Raw genomic sequence first — 7199 nt, 5'->3', positions numbered from 1 at the left:
ACCGCAAGGATCACGGCAGACCCCATTGACTTTAATGGCAGGCGAACCTTAAAAACCTACAGGTCATATTTTCAGACACAAAATACTTACTAGCTGTGCACACATAGTCCCACAACATGGACACTGACATAACAAAAGTATTAAGTGAATCTGGGATTGAAAATGACAAGCATTCTTCTTTTATCTGTGAAATTTTGACAATTCAGGAGCGCATGAAGGCCATGGAGGAGAGGCAAGGTCAGGGCAGGCTATGAAGGGGGTGCAGGAGATGATCAGTGCCACAGTCAGGGCAGCGCAGTCCTGTGCCAGTGTCCCAGTGTGCCAACCTGTGCTTGAGACCCTCCCTCTGCCCGGTCCTTACCCCCACCTATGCAGGGCTCCACTGCGGTGGTCCGGAGGTGCCAGTCCAGTGCTGATCCTCAGCCATGGTGCTGGCACTGCCTGCTGATTGGCTTTTTGCCCTGTTTCAATGCGCTTAGCAGATTGGCACCATTATCACACACCACTTTACCAACTGTCAAATTGAGCGGTGTTAGCCACTGATCTGCCTGTGAACGCAAAGCTGAAAGGAGTGCAGGGCCAGTGTGGCTCTTGGCTTCCAGGCACAACAGACGCAGCACAGCATGGCAATGTCTCATCTGGCATGTCGAATAGGTTCTGGGGAGCTTGAGCGGCTCAGCGGAAGAGACGCTAGCGGCAGAAAAGGAGGAGTCAGCCGAGGAGGAGAGGGAGGAGGATGGAGTAGGAGGAGGAGGAGAAGAAGAGCCAGGCCTACATGCAATCCGTGGCGGAAAAACCAAATCTACATAGGTGCCATGGGTTACATGCTTGATGGCCGTCAGAAGGTTCCCCCAGTGGGCAGTAAAATTTATATACCTTCCCTGCTCATGTTTGCTAGACCACGTGTCTGTGGTCAGATGTATCTTGGTACCGACACCGTGTGCCAGAGATACATTCACTTGCCACTATACATGGCCATATAGCTCTGGGATGCCCTTCTGTGAGAAATACTTCCTTCCTGGGACCTTCCATTGTGGTGTTTCAATGGCCACAAATTTTCGAAAAAGGCCTCCAAGTCCACCAGTTTATATGGCAGTAGTTGGGCTATCAGTTCTGACAAGCCAGCCGTCAACTGTTGGGCAAGAGGGTTATCCGGCGTCATCATTTTTTTTACGCTCGAACATTTGGCCCACGGAAGCCTGCCATTTTCCAGAAAAACGTGAGGACGGCATGATGGAAGGTGGAGTGGAGGACAATTGTGAGGAGAAGGAGAAGTAGAAGACGAGGCTGGACGGTGAGAGCCTGGAGTGTGGGTTTGTGGGTTCCATTGCTCTCACTGGGCTCGGTGATGGCAGCTCATGTGCCTTCTTAAGGCGGTCATCCCTAGGTGAGTGTTGGGCTTACCGCGACTTATGCGTTGACTGCAAAGATTTCAGATGGCAATACTATTGTCAGCAGTGGACACGTTAAAAAAAAGCCCACACTGCGGAGCCATGTGCTGGCGTCCTGGGAGCGCCAGATGTGACCGTTCATGGTTGATGCCTCGCTCCTGATACATTAGCAGTCTGCTTTGTCCCTCCTGTGCAATCTAAGTTCCGTCTGCTTCTCCTCCCTATCTACTGGTCCATATCTCCCTCTGAACTCCCCTCCTCTTCCTCTCTTGTGGGCACCCATGTGACATCACTAGACACGTCATCATCGACGTCACCTTCCCCACCGCTATAATTAGAGATCTCGGAGTAGGCAGCAACACCGGGGATCAACCTCCTCCTTGGGCTGATCTGGGTACTGTCGTCAGACTGCTGAGTGGGGCTTGTTGCTACCTCCTCTTCCTGATCCAATGCCAAGAGTGGCTGTGCATTGGCAATGTCTTGTGATGGATTGGAAAATAATTCCTGTGACTCAAGCGGAGGGTATATGGTGGTGGTGTTGGTGGTGGTGTCTTTGGGGGTGCACACAGCAGAGAGTAAAGAAGAGGGTGCAGATCGAGAGGATGAGGAGGGTGCAGAAGAGCAAGGCTGAGTGAGCCACTCAACCAAATATGGTGCGTCCTTTGACGTAATCGCACGCACCTTCTGCAATTTGCCACTTTGGCTCAAGCCTGTTGCTCCTGCCCTACCCCTACCACCCCTGCGGAAGGGCCTGCCTCTTCCTCTGCCTGTCTTTTTTAAATGACCCTGTGACAAAAAACTCTAGAGAAGTGCAGTATGTATGTGGAAGAAGGTATATAACACCCTGCTTCATTCGGTCATTTTGGGGGGCCACTGGTCTATCACACCAGTTATAATACTTTTTTTTTAAATTGCGTTTGTCACTCTTTGTACTATTGCTGCAGAACCGCTCAGCAGTCGCAATGCTGCACAGTGGAAATGCACTATACTATGCTTTCTATATTTGCAAGTATGATATACGTGTATTACACCCCTATAATACTGCACACCAAATAGTACACCTATACCAGTCCTTAAAATTACCTTTGTGGACCTAATAGTAGCTAGCTAGTAGCTAGTGAATTGCAGACTGTCTCTGCTCCAAACACCAAACTGTCCCTCCCTACACTGAGAAACGACAGCTGCAGAATCGGTCAGCAGCATAGCAGTGCAGTGCACTATGCTTTCTATATTTGAAAGAAAGTATATTATATGTGTACAACCCTATATAATGTACACCTATACCAGTCCTTAAAAGGACCTTTGTGGACCTAGTAGCTAGTGATTTGCAGACTGTCCCTGCTCCAAACACCAAACTGTCCCTCAGTCCCTACACTGATAAAAGACAGCTGCAGGATCTGTCAGCAGTGCACTCAGAAGCACAGCAGTCAGAAGCAGTGCACCAGAATACACTTTGTATATTTGAAAGAAAGTATATTCTAAGTGTATTACAACCCTATATACTGTACACCTATACCAGTCCTTAAAAGGACTTTTGTGGACCTAATAGTAATAGCTAGTGATTAAACTGACTGTCCCTGCTCCACACAGCGTCCTTTCCCTACACTGAAAAAAGACAGCTTCAGAATCGCTCAGCAGTGCACTCAGCAGCACAGCAGTCAGCAGCAGATCAGGTCTATTTATAAGGTAGGGGGTATGCCCAATTGTCCATGTGCTGAAATGTCTCAATTGGCTGTCCTGTACCCCATGATGGATGTGTCATCATGGGTCAAAGTTCTTTCACAATGTAAACGCATATGTCCGCCGCGCGAACAGCGCCAGAAGTCCACCGGTCTGGCGAATCGCAAATGAGCAAAATTTGCTGCGAACAGACCGCCGGGCGAACTGCAAGACCATCTCTATTCAGTAGTAACCACCCTGATTAATGCCAGAAAGCCAGCCTCCAGGACCATTTATTACAGGGTCTGGAAGGCCTATGTCGCCTGGTGTTAAACCAAGGGTTGGCATCCTCTATAGTATGTCATAGGAAGAATTCTGGCCTTTCTACAGTTAGGAGTAGAAATGAAGCTGGTCTTGCGTACAATCAAGGGTCAGATTTTGGCTTTGGCAGTGTTTTTCCAAAGGCCGCTTGCTTCACATTCTTTAGTCCAGGCATTCATACAAGGGGTAACTCTAACTCCACCAGTTAGAGCACCCTTGTGCCCATGGGATTTGAATCTGGTTTTGTTAGTGTTGTAAAGACAACCCTTTCAACCTATGCATAATATTCCTTTGCTCCTTTTGACAAGGAAATTGGTATTCCTAGTTGCGGTAACCTCCATGAGAAGAGTTTCAGAGTTGGCTGCTTTCTCCTGTAAAGCGCCATACTTAATCATTCATAAGGATAAGGCGGTGCTGCGTCCTCAGCCAACCTTTTTACCAAAGGTAGTGTCTGGTTTTCATCTGAATCAAGATGTTTCCCTATCTTCCTTTTTTTTTTCCAGAACTTTGTTCTGCAGAAGAAAAATTATTGCATTCTCTCGATGTAGTGAGAGCAGTTAAGGCCTATCTGAAAGTGACAGCTCAGATACAGAAAGTTGATGTTTTGTTTGTGTTGCCAGAAGGCCCTAGAAAGGTCCAGGCAGCATCCAAATCTACTATTGCTAAGTGGATTTGTCAGGTGATTAGTCAGGCTTATGGTCTGAAAGATTCCTCCCATTCAGATTCAAGCGCACAGTACCCAGGTAGTTAGTGCTTCATAGGCAGTGCATCACCAAGCCTCTGTTGCTCAGATTTGCAAGGCCGCTACTGAGTTGTCAGTACATACATTCACAAGATTCTATCAACGGATGTAAGATGGCAGAAGGACACTGCCTTCGGGCACAGTGTGCTGTGTGCAGCAGTTTAGGTCCTCACACCTGGTGGCAGCTGTTTTACTTTGTGTTTCCCTCCCCTCAGGTGGCATTGCTTTGGAACATCCCACATAGTTATTACTATGGCGGCTCTGTGTCCCGTGATGTACGAAAACAAAAATAGGATTTTTATAACCGCTTACCTTTAACATCCTTTTCTTGGAGTACATCATGGGACACAGAGAACCCGCCCCTCTTGTTGGAATAAGTATATATTGCTTTGCTACAAAAACTGAGGTACTCCCTGTATGGGAGGGGGACTTACTGTTTTTTGAGTGTACCAGTGTCCATTCACCTATAGGTGGTGTATAACCCACATAGTTATTACTATGGCTGCGCTGTTTCCCATGATGTACTCCAAGACAAGGATTTTACAGGTAAGCTGTTATAAAAATCCTATTTTTCAAGATTCCTGCAGATCAATGGGTAATATTCTTTCCTCAGGGCACAGCGTGTCACACCACGATATTTAGTATAGAATAGAAAACAAAAGGTTGCGCTTGAACCTAAAATCAAAAAATATAAATATTATAAATGTGTAATTTGAATCACGTGTTATACTGAATATACCCTTGAAAGTGACAACAAAGTGATCAACTTGAAAACATATGCGTGTGATGACTGTTAAAAAATTATTATTGATCCATAACAAATAAAGTCCAAAATAAATTATCCAAAAAAACAAAGCAATCGTGAATGTCCTGTACGTAGTGCAGTATTGAATGACAGTTCAAATTATAGTGACTTCAGAAGTGGTGAGTGGCAATCCAAAGACATACAGGTAGGTTAATTGGCTTCTGTCTAAAATTGGCCCTAGTATATGAATGGGGACCTTGGATTGTGGGCTACTTGAGGGTAGGGACCAATGTGAGTATACAATGTACAGGGATAGGGACAATTGTAGACACTCACTCAGGTTGAACTGGATGGACTGGCACCTTTATTCAACCTTACTAACTATGAAACTACTACTATGAAACTATGAATTCAAATTATAGTTTGTCAGGGATGGCTTAGCCTGTCCTTCTCTTGGCTGGCTGCTCAGCTGTCAGCTAATTGCCAGCTCTTATCTCTCTCCAGTTACTCAGCTGTCCCTGATCCTGCTCGTCTGACCTGCCTACTTAAAGCTGTCCAGCTCACTTCATCTCACCCTTCGCCTTGGTCACATCACAGGAAACCATCTCCTGCGGTTCTGTTTAAAGACTGGCTTGCTGACATCCCTTCTGGCTCCTTATTCTGCTTGCTGTTTCTCCACTTGGATCCCTGACTTCTGGCCTGGCTGATTACCCGATCTGGTTATTGAACTCTGGACTGGCAGACTACTCGATCCGGTTACTGGACTCTGGCTATGTTTTGACTATGCTTACTCTATTTACATTTTTATTTTTTATTAATAAACAAGTGTGATTTAATTGTACTTCTGTCTCGGTCTGGTTCATGGTTTCTGACATAGTGACATCCGCAGAGGTTAAAGTGACTTTTGTTTAGTGAATCCCACCACCATCTGAATTTTGCACTTACCAACTCCCAGATAGTATGTGTTTGTAGCTATTGCCCAGCCAGGGCCTTTTCCTCTAGACTTCCCAGAACCGATCCGATCGTCCCGTCTATGGAAGCTCTGCTGGTCAGGACTGTAATCTCCCAAATCCTCTGCTACCGACCAATACTGTTATATCAATTGGTAATATGTTTGTAGCTCAAAAGAGGAAAAAACGAAAAAAAAAACAAAGGTAGAACCTGATGGATATTTATTAAAAACAAAAACGCTGTAGATGTATAAAGCAAGGATAAAAAAATTACAAAGTAGATAAAAAGTTGCGGCCGGCCGGCTGCAATACACAAGCCCGTGCTATACAACGGGAAGTTATGCACGGTGTCGTCAGCACGTCGCTCCTACCAATGCGTTTTGTCACAAGTTTGACGTTGTCATGGGGCACAGGCAGCGTACTGACGTACCACATTATATACAAAGACCAAGCCTCGTTCTGAATCGTAAGTGGCTGTTTCCAAAAAAAGTCATATTGGGTAAGAGACAAACTCCGTCTGCTGCCAGAACTTGTTAATCTCCATCCAATAATGCCAAAACCAAATAACAAATATATATAAAAAAATGCAAATATCTCAAGAGACAAACCCCACTACTTATTGCGGGATATATCTGGAAACAATTTAATCATGCGTCAGTCGGGGAGCATATGATTCTCACTATTCAAACACATCGCTAATGCTGGCAATGATCTATGCTCACCAAAAGCGCTAACTGTACTACTGTATGCAAAACGGGGATTTAAAATTAACTTACTATCACAGGCTCCCTAACCCTAACCACTAAATTCTCCCCCCACACATACCTCATAAACTTAGGCCACTGGTTGTGTAAACTGACCTCAATCAGTAACGCCCAAGAATCTCAATATAAATTCTAACCCCTAGACGAACCGATATCGGCTATCAAAAATTGTCTCATCTAAAACACCTACAATTATTTTTAACCTCAGGAGAATACACTCCTCTGCATCCTTAGAATTAGATACAATCCAGAGTGTAACAAAACACTCCAAAGTGTCATCCAGTCATAGGAATAATAAGTATGTCATAATCATCGAGAGATGAACTTCACATCAAAATTGTTTTGGATTGGAAGGTGCATGAAACACAGCACCCAATAAGGTTGCTATAAGTGATGCGCACCTAAACCGATATCAAAATTGCGATAAAAAAATACAGATCATGGCCAATACCTATATCCTAGATCATAATAAAAATATATATTGAGATGGTCATTAATCAAAATAAATTATGGGCAAAAGACCAGTAATATATATAAATTACTGAAAAAATATATTAACAATAGTTATCTAATCTAAAAGGGCACCACCCAACATTCAGCCCAATTACACAGGAACAAACTAAGTAA

This window comes from Lithobates pipiens, unplaced genomic scaffold (genome assembly GCF_037356315.1).
Source record: "Lithobates pipiens isolate NorthernLeopardFrog02 unplaced genomic scaffold, aLitPip1_a1.2 Scaffold_23, whole genome shotgun sequence".
Lineage (NCBI taxonomy): Eukaryota > Metazoa > Chordata > Amphibia > Anura > Ranidae > Lithobates > Lithobates pipiens.
Note: the sequence above shows the minus strand (reverse complement) of the source record.